Here is a 20,535-nt window from a genome sequence, read left to right as displayed (position 1 = left end):
CATAAAGCTTAGCAATCAAAAATACAGAGAGTATTAACATGGTGCGTAATGTTACTGATGGTAAACATCAGGAAATGAAAGAAAGGAACTACAACACATCCATCATCCATTTCTAACACATTTCAAGATATACGGATATATTCCAAATTTTATTTCTTATTTAATTTTTAATGTTCAGTCTGCTAAGCAAGTAAACCCAAGTAATTTGTTATCAAAAGTCTTTCATTTTAATAGGAATACATTTGATAGCTTTCAAAATTCACTTACAAGTTTTAAATTGTTTAAAAAGTATTCCAACAGGATTAAGATAACAGTAAGGAACAATGCAGGTCCTGTATCCAGTCACGGTTAAAACCTCACATTTAACAAAACAGCCTCTAGTGCAGTGGTGCAGATGCTCAGCTACTGGACTGTGTCTAAAAACCATAATTTTATTTCATTCATATTTAATTACAGGCACGAAGTTTCAGTAGGAAGACTAGAGCCTGGGCTGAGGTTAGAGAAAATAATTTCTGTTAAGTTTAACCATTAACTGTGAAGGTAGTAAGGCACTGGAACAGGTTGCCCAAAGAAGTAGTAAATGTTCCATCCCTGACAGTGTTCAAGGCCAGGTGGATAGATCCTTGTGCAACATGGTCTAGGATAAGGGATCGCTGCCCATGGCAGTGGGGTTGGAACTATATGATCTTAAGGTCCTTCCCAACCCTAACCATTCTGTGATTCTATGATTCTATGACTCCCTGTACTGTGCACTCAGATTCTATCTGTCTAAATTATCTTTCAAAGCTGAATCTTTTGGTGAAATTCCCCTTATGTAGGAAAATCATAAACTTTATGGACAACACTGACAAAGGTAAGAAGATCTTAATGACCAGTGGCCAAAGCCCTCTTGAATTACACAGGGGAAGCAGTAAACTTTCTTTGGATGCATCACATGTGGGTGGAAGGACCATATTTGTTTCTGTATCAGTCTAATTAAAAAAAAAGACAAAGCAAAAGAAGATACTCACCTCCTGGGTCATTGGCTATTCCTTTGATTTGCAATTTTGAGAATCTGAACACTTTTCTTTGAATTCACTGCAGGGAATCAGGCTGTTGTTATGCAAATAATCCTGATGTTAGTTAAGTCATATTGACAAGTACCATGTTTACATTCTAAATTGCATCAGTGAAATTGTGACAAAAAACATTAGAACCAAGAGAAACTATTATCATGCTGTAAAACTTCTTTGAATACCAATTAGCTTTTCTGGAGAGCCAGCACTCAGGAACCAATTCTTATTATCCTTTGCACTGTGAGAGAAAAAAAGCTATTCTTGCAGAGCTGTTTAAAGATTTAAAGAAAAGAAAAAAGTTGCCATGCTGAGTTATTTAAAGATATTGTAGGGCTGACTAAAAAAAAATGCAAAAAATCTTTCTATTTTTAGCATAAGAAACAAGAATTATCGTTACTATGACCATTAGTAACATTAACCACTTCTGGGTCATTTGAAGAATCATTAAAGAAAAGCTATAATTTTGTCTTTCTCCCTCCTCCTTCCTGCACCTTCTGATCATATTTAGTTCATTTCATGTCTGAACAGGCAATACCTTCCTAAATTAATTTGATAAGATGCTTTCTTTCACAAGCGATATTTGCAACATGCATACTGTAGTAATGTACTCATGCTACTGGCTTTAAGCTTGGCAAGAATATGACGTATCCAAATACAAGCTTATAAGCTCAGCCGTGTTGCATCCTGATTAGAAGGAAGTGTGGCAGGAGGGCCAGGAGACCTCCATGAATGGATAAGGAGCTGCTGAGGAAACTTAGAGGAAAAAAAAAGGCTTATAAAAGGTCGAAACAAGGAAAAGCAGCCTGGAAAGAATACAGAGATATTGTCCAGGAAGCTAGGGATCAGGTTAGTAAAGCTAAGGCTCAGTTAGAATTAAATTTGGCAAAGGATGTGAAAGATAACATGAAGGGATTTTATAGGTATGTAGCAAATAAAATACAGACTAGGGACAACATGGCCCCCCTCCGGAAGCTTTCGGGAGAGCTGGCAACACAGGATTTGGAGAAGGCTGAAGAATTCTTTGTCTCAGTCTTCATTGGCAAATGTACTGACCACACCACCCAAGTCTTGGAAGACAGACGCAGGGACAGTGAAAATAAAAACCTTAGGCCCACTGTAGGAAAGGATCTGGTTCGAGACCATCTTAAGAACCTGAGCATGCACAAGTCCACAGGACCTGATGAAATCCATCCGTGGGTCCCGAAGGAGCTGGCGAATGAAGTTGCTAAGTCACTGGCCATCATATTTGAAAAATCATGGCAGTCAGGTGAAGTTCCCAATGACTGGGAAAAAGGGAAATAAAACCCCCTTTTTCAAGAAGGAGAAAATGGATGACCTGGGGAATTACAGACCAGTGAGTCTCACCTCTGTGCCTGGCAAAATCTTGGAGCACATTCTCCTGGAAATCATGTTAAGACACATGAAGGAAAATGAGTGGTTGGTGACAGACAGCATGGCTTCACTAAGAAATCCTGCCTGATAAACTTGATTACCTTCTACGATGGGGCTACTGAACTGATGGATAGGGGTAGAGCAGTTGACGTCATCTACCTAGACTTGTGCAAAGTGTTCGACGCTGTCCCACACAACATCCTTGTCTCTAAATTGGAGAGACATCAATTTGATAGGTGGACCACTCGGTGGATAAAGGACTGGCTGGGTGGCCGCATGCAACTGGTCAATGTCCAGTTGGAAAACTGTAACTAGTGGTGTCCCCCAGGGATTGGTGTTGGGACTGATCTTGTTTAACATCTTTGTCAGTGACATGGACAGTGGGATTGAGTACGCCCTCAGCAAGTTTGCCAATGACACCAAGCTGTGTGGTTCCACTGACATGGTGGAGGGAAGGTGTGGGGTTCTTAAAGAGCCAAGGCTACATAGTGAGTGATTCCGATACCCTGAGTCTTGTTATTCTAAAATAAGAAGATTCTTGGCAGGCCTAAACAAGGTCAGTTGTCTTGTTACGCCTCTGTAATTTTCCATGTTTTCATGCAGAGAATGATTCCTGCCAAGGTTGTAGTTTCCCACTGTATTTTTAGAGTAAGGTATTTAATCACAATTATAACAAGTTGTAAACATTAGCTCTGTAAATGATAGTAACCTCTAGACTAATCAATTAGAGTTCAGTATCCAAGGCTGTTACATAAGGGTGTAAGGGTATAAGGAGAGCACTGTATCTGATAAAGTTTGGCAATCGCTTGATCACATTGATCATCTCCGCGTTGTCCAGGACTCCTGTGTCAACAGGAAGTAATGCCATCCAGGGGGACCTGGACACGTTTGTGAGGTGGGCTGACACCAGCCTCATGAAGTTTAAGCATGCCAAGTGCAAGGTCCTACATTTGGGTAGGGGCAATCCCAGGCACAGCTACAGGTTGGGTGGAGAAGTGATTCAGAGCAGCCCTGCAGAGAAGGACTTGGGGGTGTTGGTTGATGGGAAACTTAACAAGAGCCAGCTTCAGTGTGCGCTTACAGCCCAGAAAGCCAACCGTATTCTGGGTTGCATCAAAAGAAGCATGACCAGCAGGTGGAAGGAGGTGATCCTGACCCTCTACTCTGCTCTTGTGAGACCTCACTTGGAGTACTGTGTTCAGTTCTGGTGTCCTCAACATAAAAAGGACATGGAACTGTTAGAATAAGTCCAGAGGAGGGCCACGAGGACGATCAGGGGACTGGAGCACCCCCCACATGAAGACAGGTGAGAAAGTTGGGGCTGTTCAGCCTGGAGAAGAGAAGGCTGCATGGAGACCTCATAGCAGCCTTCCAGTATCTGAAGGAGGCCTATAAGGATGCTGAGGAGAGATTATTCATCAAGGACTGTAGTGATAAGACAAGGGGTAATGGGTTCAAACTTAAACAAGGGAAGTTTAGCTTGGATATAAGGAAGAAATTCTTTACTGTAAGGGTGGTGAGGCACTGGGTTGCCCAGGGAAGCTGTGAGTGCTCCATCCCTGGTGATGTTCAAGGCCAAGTTAGACAGCCTTGTTTGACATGGTTTAGTGTGAGGCTTCCCTGCCAATGGCAGGGGGGTTGGAACTAGATGGTCTTAAGGTCCTTTCCAGCACCACAGTTTCTATGATTCTATGAAATAAAGTGCACAGAAGACAAACTTGTGCTATTCTGCTCCTACAGTAAATCTCTGAAGAGCACAGCAAGCCCACTGCAGGAACTACATGGCAGTTCACACCATCGAGCTTTTTCTCCTTGACAGCACACTGTAATTGAAGGAAAGAGACATCAACATGAAATCAGACATGAGATGGTGCCCTGCTGAAAAGGTTGCTTCAGCAAATGAACAATTAGTGCACCCTGCTGCAATGCCTACTTCAGGTTCAGAAAACACTCAGACAAAATACCATAGTTGAATAAACCAGCTTTATAATCTATTTATCTTAAGTCCTGCAGTCTGTGCTAAACAGTGAATTGGCAGGACATATGTTGCAAGGACAGTGTGAGGCCTAGTCTACTCATGGCTTATTCTATGTTTTTGCCTACAGTAGGCAAGAAGACTGGTTTTGTCAACATATACCGAACTAAACTCTCAAACAAAATATGCTGGCAAAAGTATAATATGGTGGCAAAATTTTATGTATTACAAGTTCTTTACAGAAATGTGATAAAAGCAGTTCCCTAATAGGCACTCTCCATCAAACTGGACTTCCAGTTTAATGTACTTTTTAATGTATCTTTTTTAAAGTACTTTTTTACTTTAAAAAGTAAAAACCTCAAGTGCAAATGTCTTCGCTGCACAATGTGATTTGTATCTCTTTTAGGAAAGCTAGATTCATGTTTGTTATCATTTTTGCAAATTGAAGTAACTTGACTGAGTCAGGCACAGCTGTTCCAATTTAGTATCAAACAAGGACTTTATTTTTTTTTTTTACATTTTAAACTATATACAGGTCCTAGCTATTCTAGAATATGTTATAGCAGAACATTTAGAATATTTTTGCTATGAGAGTAGTGAGGCATTTGCACAAGTTGCTCAGAGAAGCTGTGTCTGCCTCTCCCTGGCAGTGTTCAAGGCCAGGTTGGACAGGGCTTTGAGCAGTTTGGTCTAGTGGAAGGTGTCCCTGCTCAGGGCAGGCGTGTTGGAACTAAATGATCTTTAGGATCCCTTTCAACCCAAACCATACTATGATTCTATTTTAGTATAGAGCAAAGTGTCCTGACCTCTGGGGTAGAAGCTAGCATAGATGACAATTCTTCTTGTTAGCTTGTTGAAAAAGAGACAGATAAAGGTATCTATGGAAGAGCTTTTGCTCAGTTTTAGTGCTTTTCAGAGACCATCTTTAGAAACAAATATATTGATATTTATTCATGTTAATTGAAGAGCTGTGAAGCTGTTATTAAATTCTGGCAGCAGAGCCTGCAGAGAACCATGAGCTCACATCTTCATGTACTGTTCAGCTTGATGGGAATTTTAAACTTCTACACATAGCTACAAATGCACAAGAAAGTGCAGATGAAAAAGCTGACACCTGCATGAATCATGTCCCATTCTAAAACAGAAATACCCTTGTATACTGCAGAGGGAGGGATAGGAATCATCATGAGTGACAGCTCCATCAAAGTAATATATTTATCAACTTGATCAGACACTTGCTGCCTGGCCTATCATTCATTTCAAGATGAGGTTGCTAGGAATTGTACCAAAGGCTGGTCTTATTTTGTTTGAACATTTTGTTTTTAGACATTGGTTTGACAGCAGTGTATTCATAGCACTCTACCATCAGAAACTAATTTTAAAAACTCATAATTACTATTTAGTGTTTAATATTCACATAGTGCTTTAGAGATCTCAAAACATAAAGAAAATTACATAAAGGAATGATAGTCAAGAGGAGACAGATAACTGACTCAACAGAATAGCATTGTGAATGAAGAAAGAAGAAACTTAAAAGATGGACAAACCACTTAAGTGGTTGGAAACATGCACAGTAGAATTTGTAGTCATCTGTAACAAACCATTAATGTATAATGAATGTGTATTTTCCTCTGTGTGAAAGATGTTGTACAACCCACATATCTTCCCCTGTGATAATCAGACTTCTAGATTTTGGAAAGCTAGAGGACAGAACCCTTTATTCCACACACCCAAAGGGAGAGCTGGTAGTAAAACAGATTGTCACCCTCATAAAGAAAAGGCTTATTGTTCAAATCTAGAGCTAGTTTTATTCTTCTCCTTTTCCTCTCTTTTGATCCTCTTTCTCCTTCTCCTTCTGCTTCTCTTCTTTCTTGTTCTTGTTCTCGTTCTTGTTCTTGTTTTCTTTCTCATTCTCTTTCTCGTTCTCCTTCTAGTTCTTCTCCCCTTTCTCGTCCTTCTCTTCCTTCTCTTCCTTCTTGCTCTTGTTCTCCTTCTCCTTCTTCTTCTTATTCTTCTCCTTCTTCTTATCTTCTTTTTCTTTCTTGTTTTTTTCTCATTCTGCTTCCCCTCTTCCCCTTCTCTCACTCCCTCCTCCCCAAAGCTTTGGCAAACATAGAAGAATGGAAGGGAAAGTCTTTCAAGTAAGGAGAGGCAAGTGGTTTAAAAGAGCAAGACAACATGACAGTTCTAAGCATGCATGATCACAGATGGCTTCAGCAGGGCTAAGACAGAACTGCAGCCAAATCAAAAAACTGTGCCCTCCCATCTGCTCTGATCAGCCGTATCTTGCTATTTTCTTCCTGCCCAGCTCCAATAACATGTGGCTGCAAAGTGTGTCAGGTTAACTTGCTAATGCAAAAAGAAAAAAATACCTTTCAATCAGGACAGTAGACCAATAGGGACTATGTAAAAAAGGGACAGCTAAAAGATATGTGTTATAACACAGTGTTAACACTCAGGAGACTGCAGAACAGCTTTAATTGGAAAGGTGTCATTACCAGCATCGTACATACAGCAGAGACTGGTGGCAATCCCATGAACAGAATTTACTCTGCTTTTAGAAAGTTTTTTGCGTTTGTTTTTCTTCCCTAGAAAACAATATGGTGCAATCTTATTTATTAAAATATTCATCAAAGTAGGCACGTAAAGTTATGCTGAGAAAAACACCCTGGAGAATTTTTCTTAAAAAGTAAATTACTTAAATGAAAAATTAATTATTTTCTTGTGGTTTGTAATAAGGACAGTTTCCAGTAAAAGTGATAGAAAAGGCACAATTACAACACAGTTCAATTGCTCTCAAAAAGCAAGTGTTTATTATCTGCCTTTCATACCTTGAAAAGAGCCTTTGACAAAAATAGATTACATCTTTGCCCATCAGTTACTATTCCCCAATATTTGAGGTACTGCTTACATTGCTAGATGAGGTAACTCTGACAGAAGGTGACTAAACTAATCCTAAGTGGTATTAGCAAAGGAAGGTGCTCTCAGGCAATCCCCTTACACGCTGTTAAAAGAAATTGAATCAAAGCAAATCCCTAAAGACCTGTTAGAAAAATGTTTTGCATTTGTCTGTTGGTATCTCCAAGACAAAACCAGCCCTGAGTTAACAAAGGACAAAATATAGTATAGAAGTCACTTACTGAAAGGTTGTAGGTTAGTTTCCGTAAACTACTGTGTAACGTGGATTTCAGAGAATGGTGATTCTAATTTAGGAATGATGAACAGAACAGCAGATACAAATATTATCTGGGGCTTGGAGATAGCAATTGAGAACTCGGTCATTAAAGATATTTTAAGTACGACTGTCTAACAAGAAATGGAGAAAATTAAAGGCAATACAAACTAGAATAACATAACACAGCTAGAACAGAAGTCATTACAGAAATTATCTGTAACCTAAATAGCAAATGTATATTTCAGATTGTTTTCATATGGATAATGTTTTTCTGAGTGTAGAACAGTAGCCAATACTTTCCAGAAGAAAGAGCTTGTAATTTTTAAATTTCTGTTTTGATTGCATATCCGCTAAGGGGGACATCAACCACCCTGACATGTGTTGGAATGACGGTACAGCCCGGCACAAGCAATCCAAGAGGTTTCTCGATTGTGTGGAAGACAACTTCCTTCTGCAAGCAATAGAGGAGCCTACAAGGAGAGGTGCTGTGCTCACCAACAGGGAAGGGCTCATTGGAAATGTAACTCTCCAGGGAAGTCTTGGATGCAGTGATCATGAGACGATCGAATCTGAGGTACTCAGAACAGTGAGAAGAGCGTGCAGAAAGCTCACTGCCCTGGACTTCAAGAGAGCAGACTTTGGGCTCTTCAGGAACCTGCTTAGAAAGGTTCCATGGGATATAGCCCTAGAGGGCAAGGGGGCCAAAGACTCTTGGTTAATATTCAAGGATCACCTGCTACAAGCTCAGGAGTGTTGCATCCCAACTAAAAGGAAGTGCAGAAGGAGGGCCAGGAACTCCCTTGGAAGGATAAGAAACTGCTGAGAAAAATTCACAGGAAAAAAGAGACTTATAAAAGGTGGAAGCAAGGACAGGTGGCCTGGGATGAATACAGGGATGTTGTCCGGGAAGTTAGGGACCAGGATAGGAAACCTAAGGCCCAGTTAGAGCTAAACTTGGCAAGGGATGTTAAAGATAACAGGAAGGGATTTTATAGGTATGTAGCTGCTAAAAAAACAGACTAGGGACAATGTAGGCCCCCTCCGGAAGCTTTTGGGAGAGCTGGCAACACAGGATTTGGAGAAGGCTGAGGTTCTGAATTACTTCTTTGCCTCGGTCTTCACTGGCAAAGGCTCTGACCGCAGCACCCGAGTCTCGGAAGGCGGACACAGGGACTGTGAAAACCTAGACCTTGGGCCCACTGTAGGACAGGATCTGGTTCGAGACCATCTTAAGAACCTGAAGGTACACAAGTCTATGGGACCTGATGAAATCCATCCACGGGTCCTGAAGGAGCTGGCGAATTAAGTTGCTAAGCCACTGGCCGTCATATTTGAAAAAATCATGGCAGTCAGGTGAAGTTCCTGACAACTGGAAAAAGGGAAATATAACCCCCATTTTCAAGAAGGAGAAAATGGATGACCTTTGGAATTACAGACCAGTGAGTCTCACCTCTGTGCCTGGCAAAATCTGGGAGCAGATTCTCCTGGAAGGCATGCTAGGGCACATGAAAAAGAGAAAGGTGCTTGGTGACAGCCAGCATGGCTTCACTAGGGGGAAGTCCTGCCTGACCAATTTGGTGGCCTTCTGTGACGGGGCTACGGAACTGATGGACAGGGGTGGAGCAGTTGATGTCATCTATCTGGACTTGTGCAAAGTGTTCGACACTGTCCCACATGACATCCTTGTCTCTAAATTGGAGAGACGACAGTTTGATAGGTGGACCACTCGGTGGATAAAGAACTGGCTGGATGGTTGCATGCAAAGAGTTGTGGTCAATGGCTCAGTATCCAATTGGAAACCAGTAACGAGTGGTGTCCCTCAGGGATCGGTGTTGGTACTGGTCTTCTTCAACATCTTTGTCAGTGACATGGACAGTGGGATTGAGTGCGCCCTCAGCAAGTTTGCCAATGACACCAAGCTGTGTGGTTCCGTTGATACGCTGGAGGGAAGGAATGCCATCCAGAGGGACCTTGACACACTTGTGAGGTGGGCTGATGCCAACCTCATGAAGTTTAACCATGCCAAGTGCAAGCTCCTACACCTGGGTTGGAGCAATGCCAAGCACAGCTACAGGTTGGGCAGAGAAGAAATTCAGAGTAGCCCTGTGGAGAAGGACTTGGGGGTGTTAGTCAATGAGAAAATGAACATGAGCCAGTAGTGGGCACTTACAGCCCAGAAAGCCAACCGTATTCTGGGTTGCATCAAAAGAAGCGTGACCAGCAGGTCGGAGGAGGTGATCCTGCCCCTCTCGTCCATTCTCGTGAGATCTCACTTGGAGTATTGTGTTCAGTTCTGGTGCCCTCAACATAAAAAGGACATGAAACTGCTGGAACAAGTCCAGAGGAGGGCCACGAGGATGATCAGGGGACTGGAGCACCTCCCACATGAAGACAGGCTGAGAAAGTTGGGGCTGTTCAGCCTGGAGAAGAGAAGGCTGCATGGAGACCTCGTAGCAGCCTTCCAGTATCTGAAGGGGGCCTATAGGGATGCTGTTGAGGGACACTTCATTAGGGACTGTAGTGATAGGACAAGGGGTAACGGGTTGAAACTTAAACAGCAGAGGTTTAGATTGGATCTAAGGAAGAAATTCTTTCCTGTTAAGGTGGTGAGGTACTGGAATGGGTTGCCCAGGGAGGTTGTGAATGCTCCATCCCTGGCAGTGTTCAAGGCCAGGCTGGATGAAGCCTTGGGTGATATGGTTTAGTATGAGGTGTCCCTGCTGATGGCAGGGGGGTTGGAACTAGATGATCTTGAGGTCCTTTCCAATCCTAACTATTCTATGATTCTATGATTCTATTTTAATTTTGTCTGACATTGATACATCTTGTTATCACAATGTACTAGGTAAATAGGATCATATTTTTAGTCATTATTTTATATTTGGTAATACTATTTTCTATTTATTCTCTTTGCTGAACTAAAATGGTAAGAACAAGAGACTTGAAGAATATCAGTGATTTCACATGGTTTTATCTCTAGATTATGCTTAGACACCTATAATTGTATGCCCATTCTCCAAATTACAAGTGACCCAAATACCAAAGGAATCTGACAACTTTCTTTTTTATTCCAATAACTCAAGTAGTCTTTTTATAAGGATAAAACAAACAAACAAAAAAAAAACCCTAAAAAAACCAAAACAAAGCAAACCCAAAATCCTAATGCCCTTTCACATTCTGTGGTACATACTCTGAAATTCAAAGGATCAAAATCTAAAAAAGCTATCATCAATTCAAGGGAAAGACAGAGTTCATGATTAGGAAAGAGTTCAGTTTGTGACAGATTCTACAAGTGGATTTTTTTTTCAAAGAACAGCAGTCTGTAGCAAGAACAAGATTTTTCATGCTTCCTTTTTCTTTCTTCTCTTGTCCCTACATGCTTATTGTTATGGGCCTGAACTTGCTCTATTTAAGATGTTAATCCATGCACATGGATTGTTAAATATGTGTCATAGGGAACCTTTATAGCTTACAGAGTAACTATGAGGCACCAAAAATAACATACAGAAAGAAGAAAACGATATGTTCATAGAAACTATCACATTATGATGTTTTAGGTGAGCAAAGTTTATTTCTATCCAGAATTCAGAGAACATTTAAATGAACATATTAAGCAACAGAAGAGATCAAATATAAGCAAGTGGAGCATGATACCCATCTATGAAGAAATTTAGAGCTCACACTAAGTAACAAAGAAGATACAACCTGAAGCACTTAATATCATCCAAGGTGTCATGGTTTGAGCATGTTTTGAGGGTGTTTTTTGTTCAAGGTTTTTTCCAGCCAGGTGGAGGAGGGGAGTCCGGGAGGAAGGAGAGACAGGACACCTGACCCAGGCTAGTCAATGAGGTATTCCATACCATAGCACGTGATGCCCAGGATGCATACTGGGAAAGAGAAGGCTGGAGGGGGGAGCTGTGGAGGAAAATGGAGGAGGGAGCACATGGTGCTCGGCCAGGCAGGGTGGAGTGAGTTATGGGTCGGTGGCTGGTGGGGTGTTTTATTCTTTTCACTTGCTGTTTGCTGTATCATTATTATTTGTAGTAGTAAATGGCAGTAGGGGTTTTGTGTTATGCCTTAGCAATTAAACCATTCTTATCTCAATCCGTGGGGGCTACATTCTTTGGATTCTCCTTCCTAACTCTCCGGGAGTTGGGGAACTTGGTTTAAACCACGACATTTTTGGCGCCCAACGTGGGGCCCGAGGGTTTGAGATAAGAACAGATCTGAGCGGATTTATGGTCTCTTGTCACAATGCTGATTTATTGGCTCTTAGAGGTTTTTCTCTGGATCTCGCTGTTTCGGGATTTTACCGGGTACTTGGTGTATGGATTGGATGTGTTTGTGTTTGTGTCGGAGGCTTGTAATACGGTGGGGCTCCGGCAGCAGGGGGGGATGGACGTGGCCGTGGACTTGGACTTGTACCAGGCCGTCCCGCTGCTCTTCGCCGTCCTTGTCCTTATCCTCATCGTCGTCTGGGTGGAGCTGCGTGAAGCCAGGAAGGAGCGGCCCCGGGAGCTGCCGGCAGCTGAGGCTGCCAGGGAGAGTGGCACGGGGAGCCAAACGGCTGTGGCCGAGCAGCGGGAGGAGGCGGGGGAGGAGCGGAGCAGGGCGGTAGCTGAGCAGCAGGATAAGGCAGTGGGGGGGGTGAGTCCTGCGGCCGTTCCCGACCCTCCGACGGCCGAGAGTGTCCCCCGGAAGTCGCCCGCCGACCCCCAGCAGGATGCAGGAGACTACGCAGCACTTCCCAGCAAGGCAGAGGAGGAACCGAGTCCTGCCGCCGTTCCGAACCCCGCAGCATCCGAGAATATTCCCCGGAAGTCACCCGCCCAGCCCCAGCAGGATACAGGAGACCAGGCAGCACTTCCCAGCAAGGCAGAGGAGGAAGATCTGGACTCGGGAGAGGAGAAGCTGATAGTGGGAGAGTTGGCAAGCACGGCAGCTACATCAGCCCCAGTGACAAGTGCAGCAGCATCATTTGAGAGTTCTGATGGTTTTGAATGGCTTTTGGGTGCCCTTGGGACCTGCCTGCTGATTGTGATGGTTTTCGGCATGGTGGCACACACACAGAGTGTGTTCCATCCACAACCATTTTGTCTGATCCCAAAAGTTAAGCAGAGTCAGGTCTGGGTCTTGTCTAAGTTTAGACAAGTACATAGGAGCACCAGTAGACTGTTCCCAAGGCTGGACAGTCATGAGTGGCAAGGCATGTGGGACAGTATGGCCAGGTATCTGATCCACTGGGCCCCTCCAGTGCTTTGGAAGCATTGGAGGTGGAAGGCAGCTGTATGGAGTCCCCAGCAGCAAGCTGTAGAACTGCTGAAGGGGACGGTGAATAATTTTGAGCCTGGTGGGCCCAGATACTTCAGGCCATCATTCCAGAGATGCAACATAGAGATGTCTCATGATCGAGGGGTGGACTTAAGAGTGATTGTGTATTGGAAATGTGAGATCTGGGCATGACGTGAATGGTATGGAATAAGGGGTGGATAATGTCATGGTTTGAGCATGTTTTGAGGGTGTTTTTTGTTCAAGGTTTTTTCCAGCCAGGTGGAGGAGGGGAGTCCGGGAGGAAGGAGAGACAGGACACCTGACCCAGGCTAGTCAATGAGGTATTCCATACCATAGCACGTGATGCCCAGGATGCATACTGGGAAAGAGAAGGCTGGAGGGGGGAGCTGTGGAGGAAAATGGAGGAGGGAGCACATGGTGCTCGGCCAGGCAGGGTGGAGTGAGTTATGGGTCGGTGGCTGGTGGGGTGTTGTATTCTTTTCACTTGCTGTTTGCTGTATCATTATTATTTGTAGTAGTAAATGGCAGTAGGGGTTTTGTGTTATGCCTTAGCAATTAAACCGTTCTTATCTCAATCCGTGGGGGCTACATTCTTTGGATTCTCCTTCCTAACTCTCCGGGAGTTGGGGGACTTGGTTTAAACCACGACACAAGGGAAGGCTCCCACTTAGTTCTGTTCTAACTTGAGGCCTCATACACATATTTTTGCACACAGAATCTCTTTGAATGACAGACCAAGTCTGAAATATAAGTATTCTAATGTATTCTAGAAACTTAGTCCCTTTTCTCTTGCTTAGTCTCCACCAAGTCAGAAAATTTTTTAAAGGCAGGGGTCTTTACCCTGTACACTGTCTTTCAGAAGTTTTTATTTAGGGGTGTGGGCACAAGTGTCTTTAAGAACCCTTTTCCCTATCAAATCTCAAAATCAAATTTATCTTTACAAAAATCCATTGTTCATAAAATGACAATGTTTGGTGTCTGGAAACTAAACTTGCATTGTGTTACACAAATCATACAGTCAGAATTATAGAATAGTTAGGGTTGGAAAAGACCTTAAGATCATCTAGTTCCAAGCCCCCTGCGATGGGCAGGGACACCTCCCACTAAATCATGCCACCCAAGGTTCTATCCAACCTGGCCTTGAACACTGCCAGGGATGGAGCATTCGCAACTTCTCTGGGCAATCCATCCCAATGCCTCACCACCTTCGCAGTAAAGAATTTCTTCCTTAAATCCAATCTAAACTTCCCCCAAGTTTTAACTCATTACCCCCATCCTATCACTACAGTCATAGAATCATAGAATAGTTAGGGTTGGAAAGGACCTCAAGATCATCTAGTTCCAACCCCCCTGCCATCAGCAGGGACACCTCATACTAAACCATATCACCCAAGGCTTCATCCAGCCTGGCCTTGAACACTGCCAGGGATGGAGCATTCACAACCTCCCTGGGCAACCCATTCCAGTACCTCACCACCTTAACAGGAAAGAATTTCTTCCTTAGATCCAATCTAAACCTCTGCTGTTTAAGTTTCAACCCGTTACCCCTTGTCCTATCACTACAGTCCCTAATGAAGTGTCCTTCACCAGCGTCCCGATAGGCCCCCTTCAGATACTGGAAGGCTGCTACGAGGTCTCCATGCAGCCTTCTCTTCTCCAGGCTGAACAGCCCCAACTTTCTCAGCCTGTCTTCATGTGGGAGGTGCTCCAGTCCCCTGATCATTCTCGTGGCCCTCCTCTGGACTTGTTCCAACAGTTTCATGTCCTTTTTATGTTGAGGGCACCAGAACTTCACACAATACTCCAAGTGAGGTCTCACGAGAACAGACGAGAGGGGCAGGATCACCTCCTTTGACCTGCTGGTCACGCTTCTTTTGATGCAGCCCAGAATACGGTTGGCTTTCTGGGCTGTAAGTGCACACTGAAGCTGCCGTCCTTAATGAATAGTCCATCCCCAGCATCCCTATAGGCCCCCTTCAGATACTGGAAGGCTCCTATGAGGTCTCCATTCAGTCTTCTCCAGGTTGAACAGTCCCAGCTTCCTCACCCTATCAAGGTTATTTCATAATGTTCGCATAGAGTAAATCCTTTATTGGAAATTAGAATAATTCCTAAATCTGTTTTGTCTGCATCAGCACATTTTTCCTGCTCCTAGTTCTCTATCTGCCACTTCAACATTGTCTGTTCAAATGGTGCCTCACCCTCAGCACATCATCACTTCCTCTGTAGTTCCTCTTCCTCCTCTGTGGATTCTTTTTCTCAAAATGCCTTTTATATTTCCAGTCTCTGGGTAGCTACCCCACCTGACCATCCCAGTGCCAAAAACTCTTCCATCAGTGTCAAAAATAGCTGGTGAACATAGGCAAAGAAATTTTTCAAATATTTTGGTTAATTAATAGATAAATTGTTCTGAAACAATTATTTTTATTGAAAATACAAAGAAGAATGTAGCAATTATTTTATGTTTGTTTTGCTTCCATAAAAGCTTTTGATAATTTTTTTCTGGAACTTTTAAAATAGTAGATTTCAGTTCTGGCTGGGGGCTGATCAGCCACAGAGGTGGAGTACTGGTGCAGATCCAGCCCTGACTGGTAATTTCAGCAGTTCTGCAGAGCATATCATGCTTAGTAAATGTATATATCCACAGTAAAGTTACTGAGTGTCTAGTTTATGGTACTAGTGAAATTCCCAAAAGAGGTAAAAGATCTTAACCAGCCGTTCCAGCTGTGATCTGCATTCTGACCTGAAACTCCTGTAAAATACAATCAGTTGCTACACATACTCTTTCCACCTAGGTTTTCACATTGGAAACAGCCTTTTACAGGCTTTTGTTTTGTCTTCAAACCAATATTTGCTCAGAAATTTACTAAATAAAGTGTTCTCTGGCACTTCATAGAATGAAAAATAAGATCCTTCACTGTCCTTCTGAACACTGAAAAACTCACCAAAAGTAATCAGAGATTCAGATCAGCTTCTCATCCTCCTCAATTTTTCTCACTTTAAAAAATAGTTAAAAATCATGCTTTTTTAATTCCAGGGTCTTAACCTTTTCTCACATTATCTAATTTCATGGCGGTGGTCTTCCAATGACTGCTTTCTGATATTTACCAGTGTAAATGAACTCTCATTTCACCTTTCACCTCATCTATCCAGCAACAGCATTCTTCTCTCATGCTGGACCTTCCACAGAGGAAAATGCCATCCATACATTGGACAATGTGCAGTCTTCAAGGACTGCAAGAGAGACATGACTAAAATAGACCTGCAGGAACAGAACCAAGACAGAAGGGACAATGGAGCAGTTTCTATTAAAGTGTTTTTCTTTCTAAAATTTCATCTTTGCTCTTTGATAGTGAAATGGCCTGGAAGGGCTTTTTAAATATATGAAAAGGAGTCTTCATTGGAACAAGCTTTGAAAAAAAAATCCATAAAAGAACATTAAAAAGAGCTTTTTAGCCATTACACACCCACCCAGCATATAAGCCATTCAAATTACTTCAATCAAGCTAACTTGCATACAGTGCACACAAAAAGGGCATGCAATTTGCATATTTTATTGTAAAGTAAAGCACTTCTCATGTCAGCATTCAAAATCTTTAAAAGGAAAGTTCTCTATTCAGTGAGTATTTCACAGAGAAGACTGTAGGATATATAGTATTCATAAAACACATTTTATCTAAAATTGATACTGTCTTTAGCAATGAAAATGTCTGGAATAGATGTTGACAAGTGGAAATTATATTAAAAACCCTTCATGGATTCAATATATTCATGGCCATGTTACTTCAATTTCAATATCGTACCTTTTCCACCTAAATAAAGTATATTTGTCCCAAACTGCAATTTGAAATAGCAAGCTTTACCTTTTGTTACACCACTTTTTGACTTCAGTGGAAATTAATCATATGAAAGACTGAGAAATTGGTCTGTGCATGTCACTAAAAAGCCACCAAAGAGCAAAATTACCCAATAGAGCAAGCGTTAAACATTTCTACTCAAAAATAGGCAACTGTGCACTTTTAGGGGTTTGGTAGAGACCTTGGTTCTCAGTTCCTCCCTTCTTTTTCCCCTGTGATATCTTACATAGTTCCACTTCTTCAAAGTTCAATTTCTTAGAATCACAGAATCATAAAATAATTAGGGTTGGAAAGGACCTTCAGATCCAGTTCCAACCCCCCTGCCATCAGCAGGGACACCTCATACTAAACCATATCACCCAAGGCTTCATCCAGCCTGGCCTTGAACACTGCCAGGGATGGAGCATTCACAACCTCCCTGGGCAACCTATTCCAGTACCTCACCACCTTAACAGGAAAGAATTTCTTCCTTAGATCCAATCTAAACCTCTGCTGTTTAAGTTTCAACCCGTTACCCCTTGTCCTATCACTACAGTCCCTAATGAAGTGTCCCTCACCAGCATCCCTATAGGCCTCCTTCAAATACTGGAAGGCAGGATTTCCCCCTAGTGAAGCCATGCTGGCTGTCACCAACCACCTTGTTTCAAATGTCCTGACAGTATTGGTTGTTATTTTACCAATCCCATGTTCCAGTTCTACTTATTTTTTCCCACCCTGTCTCTGTAACTTATTTAAAGGTAAAATAATCTGATTTCCACTCAGGCTGTTTTCTTCTTCATCTGGCCTGTGATAAACTTCTGTCAGATTAAAAGAGGAGAGCCAATCAAGCAGCATGGAGAGCAGCAAAGGGACACACTGCTCAGATTTGGGTGCTAGAGGTTCATTTTTTGCGACTAAAGTCTAAAAATAGCCTGGATGGCTGAAACCCCAATTTTCGACAGCTTTACAATTTGTGTAAACTTAGGAATATTCTTACAATCACAGGAGGCACAACTGTGAAGCAAAGACTAGTCCTCAGCCTTGTTATAACCTATTGCTCCATATGTCACCTTTCTAAAGAAAAACCTGTGAAGACAGGATTAATCTGTCCCAAACTCCACTCCCAGAAATGAAAGAACCATATGACTTCAAACATTTTGAAAACAGCCTCAACAGAAAAAAGCCTGGAAAGTTATAAACAAATTGCAAGAAAGCTTTGGAGCAGAGGCACATTGCAATGAAGGACCACACGATGGTGTTATTAGCATCCTCCAAATGAAGCCCACATAGCTTCATAACATTTACAAATTTACTATACATACACAAACCACCTTCAGGTTAAGAAGGTCTTTTGCATCCAAGGAAAATCACAGGACAGAAGCAGAGGATAACTGTAGTAGGAAGGGAGCTTAGAAGGCATTTCATTTAAGATGCTGCTCACAGCAGTGTCAGTCATCGGGACAATCAGCTGAGGCTCCTCAGGGAGGAAGGGAAGGATCTTTCACCACTGCTTACTTGTCACTCTGGAGAAAGATTTCCCTATGGCCAGTCCCAGCCTCTCTCACACTCCAGCTGTGCCCTGCTGAGAAGAACCCAACTGCAGCTCACCACTAGCTCCTCGAAGGTACTGGGGGCTGATCTTCAGTAGCCCCACCTTGCTTCTCTCAGCTCTGGTCCTCCAGCCTCCCCTCACACGGCAAGTGCACTAGTCCCAGCCACTTCACTGGCCCTCTGCTAAGCTCACTGTGATTTCACAGGATCATATCATAGAATGTTTGGGTTGGAAGGGACCTTAAATATCATCTAATTCCAACTCACCTGCCATGGGCAGGGACACCTCTGAGTAAACCAGGTTTCCAAAAGCCCCATCCAACCTGGCCTTGAGCACTGCCAGAGATGAGCAGCCACAGCGTCTCTGGGCAGCCTGTTCCAGTGCCTCACCACTGTCATAGGGAAGAATTCCTCCCTAATACCTAATATAAACGTCACCTCTGTTAGCTTGAAGCCATTTCCCTTGGTCCTATGACTATTTCCTGTTGCAAAAAACCCTTTTCCACCTTCCTTCTAGGCCCCCTTTAGGTACTTGGAAGACTGCTATAAGGTGTCTCCAGAGCCTTCACTTACTAGGCTGAAGACAGGTTTATTGATGCCTGTCTTGTACTTGATGCCCCAAAACCAACTGGCCACTTGTTTTTGGGTTTGGGCCATCTATATATGCTGCATATACAAATGCAGTATATATATGTGGTCTAAAAAGTGCTGAGAAGGTGGGAGATGCCATCCAGTGATTGACTGCCCACGTTCCTGTTTAAACAGTTCGGGTGTGGTTGACCTTCATACCTGGTAGAACACACTGCTGGCTCATGCTCAGCTTGTTGCTACTAGAACCCCCAGGATCTTTTCCTCAGAGCTGCCCCTCAAACCAGGCAGTCACCCACCTGTATCAAGCAAGGGATTGTTCCTTCCCATATCAGACATTCACATCTGTCTTTGTTCAATTTCTTAAGGTTACTGTTGTCCTATTCCTTCAACTTCTTCAGGTCTTTCTGAAAATTCTTCAGCAGCATTCTCAAAAGCTTAGCCCTATAACTATCACCAGTTTCAAAAAAGATCTTGTGCTTATACATCACCACGAAAAATCAGAGGCAAATCTCATTGGAAAGGCAATTTTTAAAAGATAGTGCAAAGTATAGATGCATATGGTGACAGTGGATGCAATGATCAAAGTGGGAATAGGAGGCAACATGATGTATTGCCACTTGATTTGTTATCATTTCCATTATCATTGCACACTGTTTTTCAGGTAAAATGTGTTCAAGAAATGGCTGCATCCTGGATGCATGAATATGATGGGACCTGTTGCCTGGCAGACCATAGAGTTTAGGGAGTAAGAAGATAGTATATCTTGCCCATAGTGATCTATAATTGGTTCTGAGGTAAAAGGGCTGAGGTGTGATGATCAGCATTAGTTGGGTGATGTGTGGGCCAGACAGCTTCTCATTGCTGCAGGGAGCTGAAACCTGCTCTTTTTTTTAGAAGCGGCTTTTTGGAGGCAACACTGCCTCCAAATGTCAGTTACATTTGGATAATACCACTAGCTTTTCCTACCCCTGCTTTAAATGCTAAGCATGAAGTTGTTCACAGTGGTGTTAGTAGGCATTGTCATGAAAACTGAAGGTCCAGGAATTCTAACAACAACCCAGACCAAATTGTTTGCCTCAGGAATCGTGCAGCAGAACGGATGAGAGTTGTTTTGAAAATCGGATTCATGACAGTAATTAGGGCTGCTGAAAGGATGCTGCTTAGAACTGTTTCCTTCCAAAACATTTCAAAATTTAGTCAAGGCTACGCCTGGAAACCCTAAAAACTACAGCATGTCAGCCTGTTTATAAACCTCCCCAGGCTATTTCCAACAGCTCATTCAGCTGTGCTGACCAACAAAAGTAATGAACAATTTTAGGATGTCTCAACTATTTGGCACATTTTATAAGAAAGAACCATCAAGCTGAGCTTTTAATAGCCAGCCAGCATGGTTTATTTTGCAATGAATTGGATTCTTAAAGAAAAGAAGCATTGTGTGGTGGTGGAGCAGGTAAGTGCTCCAGGAGCAATCATATGTATTTCTGATTCTGCCATCATCTCTATCATTACAAGCACAATGTTCAGCTACTCTCTGCCAGTTTCTGCACCCCAGAAGAGTGTAACAGCATGTACTAGAGTGGTACAGAAAAATAAAACCCTGGTTGAGTTCCTAGTGTAGTAAACAGTCACGCTCTTGTTATTTTTTACTTGATAGAGCCACGTTTTAAG

Source organism: Melopsittacus undulatus, chromosome Z, assembly GCF_012275295.1.
Source record: "Melopsittacus undulatus isolate bMelUnd1 chromosome Z, bMelUnd1.mat.Z, whole genome shotgun sequence".
Taxonomy (NCBI): domain Eukaryota; kingdom Metazoa; phylum Chordata; class Aves; order Psittaciformes; family Psittaculidae; genus Melopsittacus; species Melopsittacus undulatus.
The sequence above is the reverse complement of the archived record's forward strand: the minus strand, read 5'-3'. Positions refer to the sequence as shown.